The following is a 15,634-nucleotide window of genomic DNA, read 5'->3' on the forward strand; positions in this document are numbered from 1 at the left end:
GGGAAAAATAGAAAAGAAAGAAAGGGTAGAAGAAAAGAGAGGGGGGTACAAAAACCAAACCCAAAACTAAAAACAAGATTACTTACCAGTCAGCATAAAAATTTACTAAAGCAACATCAGCATTATCTGAAATTAAAAAATAAAACCAAAGTTATTTGAGTCTATGCAACATATTTAAAAATATAATTTTCAGCATGATCTTTTCCTGTTTATAAAGGGCCAATTAAATATCCACAATTATAATAACCTCTCACCCAGAAGGCCACACATATGGCAAGGTTGGCTTATATATAACTTAACACTCTCTCTACCTTCCATTGATAGAAATACTTTCACTGTGTCTCAAATGAGTACAAGGCAAAAAAGAAAACAAATCCTGATTGGGCATATCAATTTCTAAGCAATCCATTCTCATAAAGTTGGATGGTCTAAAGCTTAAAAATCCATTTTTATTTTTATTTTTGGTTTTTTGAGACAGGGTTTCTCTGTGTAGCTTTGTGCCTTTCCTGGAACTCACTCTGTAGCCCAGGCTAGCCTTGAATTCACAGAGATCCACCTGGCTCTGCCTCCCGAGTGCTGGGATTAAAGGTGTGTGCCACCAACCTCCTGGCAAAAATCCATTTTTAAATATTCTATACACATAGTAACTGGGAACCAGCTCTGCAAGTAGAATCATCTTTAGCTGAAAAAGTCTGAGCAAGTTAACTATTTCTCACTCTCAGAAGTCTACCTTGAAGCATTATAAAATCCACTTTTCCCAGTTCCTACCCACATAATACTCTATCACACCAAAATCTCACTATTGTTTGCATCTTAGGATGTAAGGATTCAGGAAAGACACAGTACTGCTTCTTTTGATTAAACCTCACTCAGAGAAACTTAAAACTCTTCCAGCACTCACGAAACTAATGCACAAAGATGTTCCAGAATTTGGAAGGTAAGAAGGAGGAGAATAGCACACGCTTCAAGTTCCTTCCTTTACCTCACACATTTTTGGTCCATTGCCTGTTCACTCAAGCTGTGATTCACAAAATGGTTTCTGGACCAGAAGCTCCATCACTCAGGAACTTACAGAAATGCAAATTAGGTGCAGTCCAGCAGCTTCTGCCAGGAACATGGGAGTTGGCCAAACACCGCAGATATTAATTAGCCCTCTGTGTCTTTCTGATACCTGGTATATAGATATTGCTCCAGAGAGCTCATGAGGTAGAAATAGATCCTTTTGGCATTTAAAGTTCCATGAACATAAAACAACATATGGTACTTAATTAATGCCTTTTAACTCCTCTTTATCTCTAGTACTTTCGGTTTTGGTCATATGCAAATCGGTGACATGGTGATTTTTTGTTCATTTTTTAAAGAAAAGAATTTTTGGACACTGCACATATTTTTAAATCTCCTGTACTATAATCACCCAACATATCAACTATGCATTAACCTTTCTTTCAGTATCTGCAAAAATCTGAATATCTCAAGTTAATTCTATCTAAAATCACACTATCAGCAAACACTATATTCAATACAACAATTACTGAACTTAACTGAATCAATGTTATCAAAGAGACTGAAGAATAAGTCATTTAATTTAAAGTGGTATCTTAATATTTAGTAGTATATAGCGGAAACTGCTGGGCCCTAGCAGATCACCTAATGTATTGTCAGGAATATTATCTACACCAGGACAAACAAACAAAAAAGTTACAAGTCTTACAACCCAGAAAAGAAGGCACACATTTAAAGAAATTTTACTAATAATCAAAACCTAAAGTGCTTATATAAACTCAGTGAAATGAGCTAGAATGCCAGTTTGTTAACTATTGTAGATAACTAAAATTTTATTTATAAACTATTTACAGAGAAAACATACTTTAAAAAAAAATCAAGATACTTACTTAAAATTTCATCTATATTCTCTGAATCAAGACTTGTTATTTCAGCTGTTATAGGTGTAAAAATTGAAGTTACCTGAAAATTTAAAAATATAAAATTAACATTTCCATTAAAAGTAAAGTAGTCTAAAACAAATTAATAAAGTTGGCTCTACTTGGTTTTAGAAAATCATCTACCTTGCCGGGCGGTGGTGGCGCACACCTTTAATCCCAGCACTTGGGAGGCAGAGCCAGGTGGATCTCTGTGAGTTCGAGGCCAGCCTGGGCTACCAAGTGAGTCCCAGGAAAGGCGCAAAGCTACACAGAGAAACCCTGTCTCGAAAAACCAAAAAAAAAAAAAAAAAAAAAAAAGAAAAAAGAAAAGAAAATCATCTACCAATTGATTTTAATCATTATTAGCTATCCTAACTTCAGCCTAGAAATTGGTCAAAGAATTCCTACATTTCCAAATAGTTTGTAAATAACTAAGGCAATTATGAATTTATACAGCCATTTTGAAAGTATTGTTGTAAGACTAGGTTCACTGATTGAGTCACCGTGCAGCTAAGACAGACACTGGGGAAGCCTGGAGGAAGGAAGACTGACTGTAGAGCCTCGCACTGTCTTCACCTTCTGTGATAACCATGTGCTAGGTGTCAGCTATTAGGAGAAGAAGAATGTTTTCACTTTCACTCTAATGCAGAAATCCAACTTCTAGCTTGTCAAAGAGAATCTAGCCGATCTAACCTGCAACGCAGAGAAACGATGAAATTTTAAACCAAAGTGGTCAAGTTTCACTTATTTTAGAAAGTATTATTTATTCTCAGGTTCCATCTCTAATTCAGTCTATCTGTTGCTCAGGGCATCTTTTGTTCAAAGCAGAATTTATACATGAAAATTCATTCACTGAATCACTACTTCACAGTGAGTGAAAACTGATGTCAGCTTCCAGTCAAGTAACTGCCAGGTACTCTTTTGGATGCTACTTCATGGACACAGTTCTCACAAGGTGACAATTCAAACTTTAGTAATTCACCAGTACCTCAATAATATACAAGCATGTTGATGCTAGCATATAAATACCCCAAGTAATTCTTTACAACACTACTATAGGTTTATACTCTTTCATCTTAAAAAAAGACTAATGCTCTCATCAAGCTTGCCTCCAAGTTACCATTATGTTTTATAGCCAATAACTTGACTACAGCTGACAGCAATGGATAAACCATACTCTCCTAAAAGTAAGCTTAAGTGATTGCAAGTATCTAAATAATTTGATTTTAGAAATGTTTTCATTATTTTTCAATGCCTCAAAGTTAGTTGGGAAGAGTAGATTTCCTTCCTGTGACCACCTATTACTGATGTAGCTCAAGGCGTGCTATGTTCTATCCTGGCTTTTGAGAAAACAGATACAGAAAGTCTCTCTGGCCTTCTTCCTTAAAAAAATTCTCAGACCTTCTAAAGTAGTCTGTATAACTCACTTTAGCTAGAGCAGTGGTTTTCAACTTGTGGGTTGTGACCCCTTTGGGGGCTGCACATCAGATATCCTACATATCAGATATTTATAATTCATAACAGTAGCAAAATTACAGTTATGAAGTAGCAACAAAATAATTGTATGGTTGGGGCCACCACAGCATGAGGAACTATAATAAGTGGTCACAGCATCAGGAAGGTTGAGGACCACTGAGCTAGAGCCTCTTCTTAGGCCCGGAGGAAAAAGATAGATCCCCATTTCTGAAAATGGAGACTTTAGGAAATCTGAACTCAGGCCTTGTTGGGTTCCCCTTGATATACACCCGCTTGTTTCTACAGGACTCTTCAAAGTGAGAATAACATGTTTCCCTGCTTCTTTCTTTAGACTGTGTATTAAATAAGCCTATCTCATTTGTCTTTTGTTACAGAGGTCTCAAACTTAGAAATTTCCTATACACAGACACCAAGAGTCTTCCCACATACATTATGACCAATCTAAAATAACTATGGAACTCAATTGTATTAGAACAGTAAGATTTACAGTTGTGTGCTGGAGGAAAAAAATTACAGAAACAAAAAAAAAAATCACAGAGCAGTAAAACTGATCACTATCAAAGTCAAGTCATTAAATAACAGAATTTACCAAATATCTATTAGGTAACAAGGGCACAAATGTCTACAGTATGATAAAATCTGCCTCATAAGTTCTCAAACTAGGAGCAAAGAGAATGGCAAAATATGTTAAATGCTAAGATTAAAGATAAAAATTTGGGAGGAGTTGGGGGAGGGGAAACATGATTAGAATATATTGTATGAAAAATTTTTATTTTCAATTAAAAAAATCAACTTTTAAAAAAGAAGATATGATCTCTAGCTGCATAATCCAAGGAAGCCTATTTTTCAAGAGTTACCAATTATGTATTACCTATTAAAACATACACTTTCACACTGGGCCTTGTGGCACATGCCTTTAATCTCAGCTCAGCACTTGGGAGTCACAGGCAGATGACTAGAAGGAACTCTTTGTTCCAGGTCAGCCATGGCTACAGAGTAAGTCCCTATCTCAAAAAGAAAAAAAAAAAGTTTACAGAAAGTAAAACACTTAAATTTAATTGTTTTTTATTTTGAAATAGTTACATGACATTTATATACTAGGTAATAAAGAAAATGAGGTAATAACTGATTTGCCTGTCATCTTAAAAACACTGTACTGGGACATATGCAATTGGAGAGACTGGCATAGCTAGCAGCTGGGTTTGTTAAAGGACTCAAAGTAAGAGAACTGCCTCTAACCCAATGGTCTCTCTTCCCTTGGGGGAACAAAGGGCGTTTCCTATTAGTATTAGCATTTCTATTAATGTGCAATATAAAAAATTTTATTTGAGCCGGGCAGTGGTGGCGCACGCCTTTAATCCCAGCACTCGGGAGGCAGAGCCAGGCGGATCTCTGTGAGTTCGAGGCCAGCCTGGACTACCAAGTGAGTTCCAGGAAAGGCGCAAAGCTACACAGAGAAACCCTGTCTCGAAAAACCAAAAAAAAAAAAAAAAAAATTTTATTTGAATGCTACCAAGCTCCACCAGACACATTCATTCTACACACACAAACACACACACACACACACACACACACACACACACACACACACACACACCCCAGACATAAATAAACTCTCTTAAGAGACCCCAGTTTAAGCCCATTGTCTTGGAGCTTTATATAGTTAATACCAACCCTTTCCCTCTACAGGCAAGTTTTTTTTTGTTTTGTTTTGGTTTGGTTTTGGGGTTTGTTTTGTTTGTTTGTTTGTTTGGTTTTGGTTTTTCGAGACAGGGTTTCTCTGTGTAACAGTCCTGGCTGTCCTGGATCTCACTTTGTAGACCAGGCTGGCCTTGAACTCACTGAGATCTGTCTATAGGCAGTTTTTTAGGCAAAAAGTTATATAAAATCACTGTAGCAAACCTTAGAAACTGAAAGGAACCATACAATGCTCTTTACCAATCCTAATCTTGATGCATTACCTCCTCATCTAACATGCTAAGACAAAGCCATGTAAGAGTGGATAGAGGAGTAAGGATGTGACTGCTAGGAATCACTAGCCTCACTATGTACTGGCAACACTAAGCTCTGCTCAAAAGAATAAAACCATCAACTCAGAAATGCTGTATGACCTTTTCAAAGGTCACTCACAAATAGTCCAGACCCTTTAAATTATAAATTCAGAAATGCAAAAAGTTGACAGTCCCTGCAATTCCTAAAATATATCTCACTGCTCCCCTGCCTCCACTCTGCTCATGTTATGCATGATCACTGTTGGAGCAGCTAGAAAAGGCTACCTAGTTGTCAGTATCAAGTCAAAAGCTACCTTTCTACAAAGACGTTCTTCGTGGTCCCAGATAACAGTGATTCATTTGTCTCGTGTGAACTCCTAGAGCACTTTCTACAGAATGTGAACATATTCTCAGATGAGAAATGGGAGAAAGAGGTAAAGGAGAACAGCTAACAAACAGTTTTAGCAAGTTTGATAAGAAAAGGTCAAAACGAGAATATGACAATTTGGACTTAAGTATTTGATTGAGAAAACACGATACTCAGTAAAAATTTGAAGACCTAGAACAAATACTGGAAGTGATCTGCCCTGCCCATCACAGGAGCTCCTCTGCACCTCTGCTTAACAGCTGCCCTGAACCCCAGCAAGAACTTCTTTCAGTTCTCTTTACATGCTTTGGCATGGCTCCAGATATTCCAACACATTGACCATCCACTAAGACTTATCATTCAGTATGGTGACGAGAGTTAATAATAATGCACTAGAAAACTGCTAAGCAATTAGATCACAAATGCTCACATCACAAAAAAAGAAATGGTATGTAAGATGATGGATATGAAAATTAGTTTGATTTAATATATACATCAAAACATTACAATGTAAACTATAAATACATACAATCTTTATTTGATGGTTATACCTTAGTGAAGCTTAGGGAAAATAAACAGACTCATCAGTAAATCATTACCAAAAAGAGAACAGCTATATCACACTAGCTGTTAAACTAGTAAAACCCAATGATCTATAATGTACCATCTTTAAGGTAAGAAAAAATAAAATGGCAATTTTAGGACTCGAGCTTACTCACATTCATAGATGTGTTTTCTAGGCTTTAAGTGGTTCACTAGAACATCTTATAATCAGTGAGTTTATAAAACAAGAAGCATTTCTGATGCATTTATTTATTTAAAGCCCAATATCTTAAAACCTCACTGTTCAGTATGGCACTTGACCCTGCAGCTTTGGGATTACCTGAGAATTTGTGAAGTTCCAGTCCAGGCCTAATGAATACAAACTTTCATTTTAATACGACCTCCAGATTCTTATGCATAACAAAGTTTATGATGTACTGTTTTAGAGAACAAAGCTTTTTACTCTAGTGACAAACATATACATTCATTTAAAACTCTGTACAAAGTTTATGGTCCTCAAATATGAACATAATCGACAAGTTTGTGATAATTCTGTAGTGACATGTAGATTGCTTGACTTCAGAAATACGGAAAATCTGTAATTTTATTAGAAATTTACATATTATTTTTGTAAAGTATATTGCCTTCTCCTTAAAAATAATTTGAAAGGATATTTCTGCATCAAATTACTGGCATTAACATCTTAAACAGAGAATGGTTTCTCCCTGTGGCATTGCTGCTGTCAATGGGCATTATGTCCATCAGACATGCTGTAGCAATGGCTTAGTGTACTTTTGCTAGCTTTCAGTTGCTTGCCTTTTTGTATAAGATTCTCAAAATCCTTTATAAAGCAATTGCTATGTCTCCCCTAAAGCAAGGAATAAGTGATGTATCAAGCAATAGCTCTCTTGCATTTCTAATCCATATTGACAGTCAGCCTACTACCTGAAGTCCTAATGCCATAGAACCCAAGCTGCTTCTGGTCCCTGGAGGCTACTTCTCTGACTGCAATGTCAGCATACTCTTACTCTCAGTTTTGCATTAAGCTGGTGGGCAACAAAAGCGTAAAAGGTTTGCAGTTGGCTGTAAGGAGCTAGATGTTGAAAGGCCCCTGGAGAAAAGAAGCTGAGGCAGACAGGAACTAAGGGCCTTGAAGTTGGCTATCAATCAAGACACATCTCATACTGTTAGTATTCTCAAGAGCAATAGAATCAACTAGAAGTTCAAAGAAAAAGGAAAAACAGGACAAAGTATCTAAGACTGGGAAGCTATTTTTAACCCATAACTTGCCCAGTAGTATAGCCTTCTCGTAGTACCAAAGAAACCTATTTTGGCACCATCAGAAGCAATCTGCATTTATGAACAAGCATCAAAACAATAAAAAGCATTCTCCATTAACTGAAAACTCATGCAGATATTAGGAAAGATAAGGTTTTTTTTAACCTATCCCCTTCTAACACACCCAAATTCAGATATAAGTAATATAATCCCAAATCTCAAACTAAGCCAGTAAAACAGCCACAGGCAAACACAAAAGAATAAAAGTTGCTGCAATTTACACATTTTGCTACTGTTTGATCATACATAATTTCCAATAAAAACTGATGTCATATGCTGTTTGTCTTCACTGTATCTAAAAATGGGATGAACTAAATTAACTGGAAGACACAGTGTAGTTCTCTCAATTTCAGAGGGAATGTTCTTAGTATAAAATGACTTTCATGGCTGGAGATGAAAGTCTTAATGTGTGTAAAGAATTATTTTCTGAAAAATCACATTTTGTTCTTCTAGAGCCCAAACTTTGAGCAACTCACAGAGAAATTCAGAGAAAAGTTAAGATCACAACTGCATTCTTTTCCTGCATACACCCTGGAACCTGGAGATGAGGGGTGGTGGTAGTGAGGAGACAATGTTCAGTGTATAGTGGTCTCCCAATTAGAATACAGCACTGTTCCTTCAAGTTATATGCTAGAAAAATATTTGCAAATATGTGCCAAGAGAAAATTCCAACTGTTCGTTGAGCCACAATGTATTTTCTTCCCAACATGCCCGATAAAAGAAAATTCCCTTAAAAAGAGTGCTACAGTTTGGATTTTAAATGCTCCTCAAAGGCCATGAAGGTTTGGTTGCCAGACTGTGGCTCCACTGGGAGGTTGGAAGCACTTCACATGAAGTCATGATGGAAAGAAGTTAGGTCAAGGAGGCAGTACGGTATTGGCCCTGTCCCATGCCTTTTGTTTCTAGGTGGACATGATGAGCTCATCAACATACTGTACTGCTGCATCAAGACCTGAAGGCAAGACAGCCAACCAACTATGGACCAAACATCTGAAACTACGATCCAGAATCAGTCTTTCTGCCATGCTTCAGTAAGCTGTGAGTCAGTTGAACAGAACAACTGAATGTTATTCCTGAACAACCTCACCACTAAAAGTCAAACAAGTCAATATTATGCTTCCTCGGAAGGTACAATGGGAAACAGAATCATCTGGAAAGTGATTAACAGAAAGATAGTCTTTGAGTCTAGCTATCCAAGTCCATTGGTGTACAGGAAATACTGAATATAGGGAAACATGTAAAATGACACCATGAAAAAACGAGCAAGTATGTAGTACTAGAAAATGGAATTTTATACTGGGGGGAAAAAAAAGGCAAGCTAACTTCATTTGGGCTCCCCATAGGAAATGGATCCTGAAACAGGGAACAATATTTGAAAGATGAAGAAGGGTTGGAGAAGCAGTACCAGGAAGGGAAGACAGCCAACATTATATAGTGGGTGAGATAGAATGCATCAACGTTTTTGAATACTAAACTTTGGAAATACCATATTTTTACTTAGCTTTTTAAAAAAAAATTTCAAGGTTTATACTAAATAGACCCTGTTTTCTCCTAAATTTTATATAACAAATCCTTTAATCCTACTTACCAGCTTTTACTGTTAGTGCATACATTTCTATACTGCAAAATGTGGGAAAAATATCTCCAACACATGCCAAAGAATGCCTTTATTTCACTATTAAACATATATTCTGGAGTGCATAGCCTTTACTGAAGTGTCTGGCTACTTGTTTTCTACACTCAGTTCTAGAATGATTCTTGGATTTTCTAGTTTCTTATTCCTAAGCAGAGTACTGTGTTCTAGGGTAAAAACATGTTCATTACCAAATCCCATGACTCTATTATTACACAGACCTATAGTATTAATCCACTACTTTTAAAATCTGTGTTTTCATAACCAAACCGTAAATTTTACACTGTAAAGCTGCACCCTTGGCTCTCTAAAATGCCCTTTTCTTTCGCCCTGCACTCTATCTTGTTAAGAAAGATGGGGGCCCCAGGTTTTTATTGCTCATATTTACTTTTTACTTCCAATATTTTGGGATCACATTCTTTTTATATGTATGTATGCTTTCAGAAAAGAAAAGTTATACTTTGGGCTTTAACATAAAAGTTGTAATAGATCAGTTAAATCTGTTATGGTCACTGACACAGTTAAGTAAGCTTAGTTTTACTTCGGCCATTTTTCTTTAACTTTTATGGTTTTAAAAAAAAATGACTTTCTAATGCTAACTAGGTTTTTGTTTTAGAAAAGTAGTTTGATACATGAGAAGACTTACTTTTCATAGAGTAGTCATCATGTTAACTAAATCTTCTGTTCTTCCATATATGTTGTTCTGCATACTGCTTTCATATTCATTGTTAGCAAAAAGATGCACTATGTAGCTTCATCCACTTCATACACATCATACATTTCTAAGAAAGTTTACTGGAGAATAAAGTCCAGAGTTCATTATATTTTGGCCCCAACTAACTGTCTTCATTTTCCAATGATGCAGTACTTGAACTTCACAGCCAAGCTTTGCCACTCACTTCAGCACAGAAACTACTGTGTCCACTTAACCTACACAGTCATCGATTCCTGTGCTGATGACAATCTCCCTAGGTAAGTAGCAAATTCATTGAGAGGTAGATATCCAGTAAGCCCTGCCTTTCTCAATGCTTCTATGCCTTCAGGTTCTCTTTCATGCATGGTCATGAACTTGAGTTAAGGGTAGGTAGATATATTCTTAGAAAGCTGCCCATGACAGGCTTGTAATTAACATATAAAGCAGAAAGGTATGTTCAGTCTTACAAAGACAAAACTTAACAATGGACTGAATTTTCCTATAAGCTCTCTGACACAACCAGAGGGTAAATGGTGGTAGAAGAGGAAAAAGAATACTCCCAACATTGCTATTCCCTTGAAATTTGAGGTTTCAAATAATTAATATCTTGACTTATAGAGGCTGGTGGGAACTGAAGAGCTGATAAGAGATATGAAAGGAGGTTAAGCAGCAAGATAATTTATAACTGGGTAATCTTTGGAGCCCATGATTCTGTTTCAGTGCTGTCTTTACATCCCATGACACAGAGAACTATAAATGACAAAATACATCTTTGTGACTTTTATATTGATCACTTGATCTCTGCGAGAGTTCCATTTAGAAACTGTCTAGCCCACAAAGACTATCTAAAACTATTGTTTCAGTGTCTAAAAGCAAAATGCTCATGGAAACTGCTGCAGTATTCATTCACTAGTAAATAGGAGAATAATGCTCATCTCTACAATAATGAGACTTGCCTTTCTCTCCTTGTAAAAATAAAATTTATTGGTAGGTACAGTATTTTTAAAGATTTATTCTCTTAATCTAGCTATAAATTGAGTCATTACTTTTTACTTGCTAGTTTCTCCAACTAAGTTTTCTTCTTGCATAGTTTTGAAAGAGCTCTCTAGCATTGTCATCTTTTCATTTGAGTTCTGGTGCCCAACACAATATTCAGAAAGCACCTTCTTTTCTAGCCACAGTATCGTTGATGACCTTTTCCACTTTAAGTAAGACTAATTTTTAAATCTCATAGAATTGTAGAATGCTTAGCAATGAAAAGTTAATGTAGTTCGATCAAATTAATCTTTTAGCAAATATTGTGATGTCTCTACTGTATGCCAAGTACCATGCTTAGTACAAAGTAAACAAATGTTAAAATGGAATACAATTTAAACCTGTCAAAGGAAAAGAGGGGAGCAAAAAGAAAGGCATTCCCAAGGTGGGATGAGCTTTTCATTACTTTACAGTAGTCTTAGGATTTGCAGGTGCAAAGTCATTATCACATGAAAAGACTGTAATGATTTAGGACTTCTTGTTAAGTGGTACATGAGCTGTAACAAATAAATTCATAAATTTACAGAGGTTTTAAACATGAACTAATGCAACTTGGTCTCTATATTAGTTTTCTAGGACTGTCATGACAAATTAACAAAAACACAGAGACTTAAAACAAATTTATTATTTTATAATTCTAGACGCCAGAAATCTGAGATCAAGGCACTGGAAAGGCCACTGTTCTCCCATAGCTCTTGGAGATGAACCATCGTTGCCTCTTCCTGTGGCTACTGATACTCCTTAGTTTATAGAGATCCATCACTAGAACCACAACCTCCATCTTCTCAACTTTTCTGTGCCCTCTTCTCTTTTCATAAGAACATCAAGCCCTAGAGACAGGACCTTCCCTAAATCTAGGATAGCTCCATCTCAACCTTTTTAGAAAGATTAATCCACAAAAGCCTTGGTTTTTTAATGATGGAGGATATCTTAAAAGCATGATGGGATCATAGATCTTATAACTTACAAATGAGATTCTCTCCAAAAATGTTTTATTAGTACTGCTTGTAAGTATGTGCTGGCTGGCTTACACTTGACACAATAACTAGAGTTATTTAGAAGAGAGGCCCTCGACTGAGAAAATGCCCTCACCAGATTGGCCTACGGTGCAATTTTTTGGTTGATGACTGGTGTGGAAGAGTCCAGCTCACAGTGGGTGGTACTACCCTGGGCTAGTGGTCCTGGGATCTATAAGAAAACAAGCTGAGCAAACCACAGGGAGGGAGCTAGTAAGTAGTACCTCTCTCCATAGCCTCTGCTTCAGCACCTGCCTCAAGTTCCTTCCCTGACTTCACTCAGTGAAGGAGTGTGACCTGGGAGTTGTGAGCTGAAAAAAAAACCCTTTCCTCCCCAGGTTGTTTACAGTCTTGGTGTTATATCACAGCAATAGAAACCTTAACTAAAACAAAGATATAATACTCTTTATAGCACTATTTTTTGAATTTAGATTTAAACAAATTAATGGGTTATGAAACCAATCCTCTGGAGTTACACTTAACAGTAACAAAAAGGAAGTATTACTGACAAAGAATGTTGTAATGTTAAGCATTTTTGAGAAAATTTTAGTTGTGTTTATATACTGGATTGCTGTGTAAGGTATTTTTCTTTTTTTTATTTTTACAGTATGAATGTGTTGCCTACATGTATGTCTATTCTCCACAGGTGTGCCTGGTCCCTGTGGAGGTCAAAAGAGGTCACAGATTCCCCTGGAATAGGAGTTACAGGCAGCTGTGAACTACTGTATGGGTACTGGGAGTCAAACCTGGGTTCTCTGCAAGAGCAGCCAGTGTTCTTAACTGCTGAGCTATCTATCTCTCCAGTCCCTTTAAAGTATTTTTCTTATTCTGAATTGCCTTAAAAGAAAAAAAAATCAAAACCTTCTGTTGTCACGTAATAATACAAATTTCAATATTAAATTTTCACAAGCAAATTTTCTATATTTTCCAAATTTCCCCTATCTTGGCCAGGATATAACAGCTGATGCTGCATATTTTTCCAATATGTGAAAATGATTCTTTGTGAGGCAGTATTTAGTCTAGGGATGAATCATGATCTTAATATTTCTTGGGAAACAAATTCCACTAAGATAGGTATCTCAGCAACTCCAATAAATCTCAGAATATTAAGGTGCAATGCAGTCATAGATATCTGTGGACAAAGAGAAGTCAAAGAAGTACATGCCCAAAGGTTACATGATGAGTGTCAGAGCTAGCAGCAAAAACTTCTGCCTCCTGACCCTCAACTCAAAGACTGCATCAAACCACCAGATGGTTAAATTGTGTTTTAATCATAACCTCAACTAATTGTATGGAAAAATTATAGCAATTAAAGACTTTTATGAGCTCATATTCAGAAATGAACAATAATTCAGTATCTACTTTTATAATTTAATTAATTGCTTTAAAAACCATCTGATTACTGAATGCAAAATTTCTAATTTGTGTAATTTAACACATATTCTCTTTACTTTGTTTTGGCTTTGTTACACAAAATTTATTCTTCAATCCACTGTCTCTTGGCTGAAACTAAACTGTTACCAGGTCGAAATCACCACTTGATATTTGAATGCTTATCACCTGCCCCAAACAGAGTATTTATTCAATGGGCAGTTTTGAGATATCAGAATGAAGTTCAAACATTATTAAGGACTTCATGTACTCCTTTATTTAATCAACTCATGAAATTAAAATCAGAAGGAGTCAAGTTTTCAGTTAAGTTCGTGAATGAATCAGGGACTTAAAACATGGTCTCTCTTGCCTCTTGATCTGCTAGTTCAAAACTACTAGAGAAAGAGAATGTTAAGAGATGGGGTGGCGTGTGTGTGGATTCCCTTTCTAATGTTTATTTTGAAGTTAACTGAGTTCTTCCCCTTCATCCCTGTGTTTTTTGTTGTGGTAGTTTTCTGGTTTGTTTGTTTTCCTTACCATTATTTAACATTCATTCAACAACTGTGGATTCAGTAGACAACGCAATAAAGAAAAGAGTTATAGGTTTAAATGAAGTAAACTTGCTACTCATTGAAAATGGCATAATTTATACTCAAATTAAAAAATAAACAAATCAAACTACAAGTAGAGAATGTGTAAGGTATTGTAGTATAAATTTAGTATACAAAGTTAAGAACATATAAAAAATATTAATGAAACTACATTTTAGAATCAGAATTTTAAAAATGAAAGGCCTCAGCTAGGCAGTGGTGGCACACGCCTTTAATCCCAGCACTTGGGAGGCGGAGGCAGAGGCAGGTGGATCTCTGTAAGTTCGAGGCCAGCCTGGTCTACAGAGTGAGTTCCAGGACAGCCAGAGCCACACAGAGAAATCCTGTCTCGGGGGAAAAAAAAATGAAAGGCCTCATCCATTCACTTATTTCTGAGGGTCAAAGGGTGGCAGACTCACAGAGGGTTGATCAGCACAAGAACCAGCCGCCCCCAAGGTGCTTTCTGGGTTCACAATGGCTCCATGGGCTTGACAAGCTTTCCTCCCTAACCTTTGCCTTACAAAGCAAACACCTACTTGGAATAGACAAAAAAAAAAAGGGGGGGGGGGAGGCGAATATCTACAAATAAATTCAACCAATGTTAAGAAATGTGGGAGCCGGGCGGTGGTGGCGCACGCCTTTAATCCCAGCACTCGGGAGGCAGAGCCAGGCGGATCTCTGTGAGTTCGAGGCCAGCCTGGGCTACCAAGTGAGTTCCAGGAAAAGGCGCAAAGCTACACAGAGAAACCCTGTCTCGAAAAACAAAAAAAACAAAAAAACAAACAAACAAAAAAAAACAAAAAAAAAGAAATGTGGGAAACAAAGGCAAACAACAAAACAATTTTAGCAGTGCCAAAGAATATAAAAGGATACACCAACGGCAAAATGATACACCAACTTCATAGCTAGGAAAACATAAGCACTCACTGATATGTGGGCAGATTACGATGTATATATGATGTTAATTATTACAATAAAAACGATGTTGTGTGTAAAGGCTCACACCTGTGATCCTAACACTTTAGGAGGCTGAAGCAAGAGGACTGTTTGGGCCAAATAGTTCCAGGATAACTGGGGACACAAAGTGAGCCTCTAGCTCAGTGGTTCTCAACCTTCCTAATGCTGGGACCCTTTACTACAGTACCTCATGAACTGACCCCCAGCCATAAAATTATTTTGTTGCTACTTCTTAACTGTAATTTTGCTACTGTTATGAATCGTAATGCAAATATCTGATATGCAGGATATCTGATATGAGACCTTGTGAAAGGGTCATTCCACCCCAAAGGGGTTAGGGGTTATGCCCCACAGGTTGAGAACCACTGTTCTAGCTCAAGACTAACATAAATAAATAAAACTGTTCTAGCTCAAGACTAACATAAATAAATAAATAAATAAATAAATAAATAAATAAATAAATAAATAAATAAATAAATGGATGAGTGAATGAATAAATAAACAAACAAATAAATAAACAAACAAATAAATAAATAAGTAGTTCTCTATGTAGCCCTGGAAAAATCACTACAAAGTATTGTTAAGGGGAGAAAAATACAAGAGACTGAGTGTAATAAGTAAATACTTGAAAGCCTGATAGAGATTTCCGCCTCCTACAAGTCAGAAAGCTGTTTCAAATCTAAGTGAGCAGAGTTGAAAGG

At 36.5% G+C, this 15,634-nt stretch overlaps 1 protein-coding gene across 1 annotated transcript in view; it reads right to left on the reverse strand.

The window, feature by feature from the left end:
• Erp44 (endoplasmic reticulum protein 44) overlaps window positions 1–126 on the reverse strand; it is a 56,902-nt gene extending 56,776 nt beyond the window's left edge. Inside the window, exon 1 of the mRNA XM_059254331.1 lies at window positions 87–126. The gene's annotated coding sequence lies outside the window, so the exon portion shown is untranslated. The remainder of the gene's footprint in view (window positions 1–86) is intronic.
• Window positions 127–15,634: the final 15,508 nt, after the last annotated feature.

This window comes from Peromyscus eremicus, chromosome 2 (genome assembly GCF_949786415.1).
Source record: "Peromyscus eremicus chromosome 2, PerEre_H2_v1, whole genome shotgun sequence".
NCBI lineage: Eukaryota > Metazoa > Chordata > Mammalia > Rodentia > Cricetidae > Peromyscus > Peromyscus eremicus.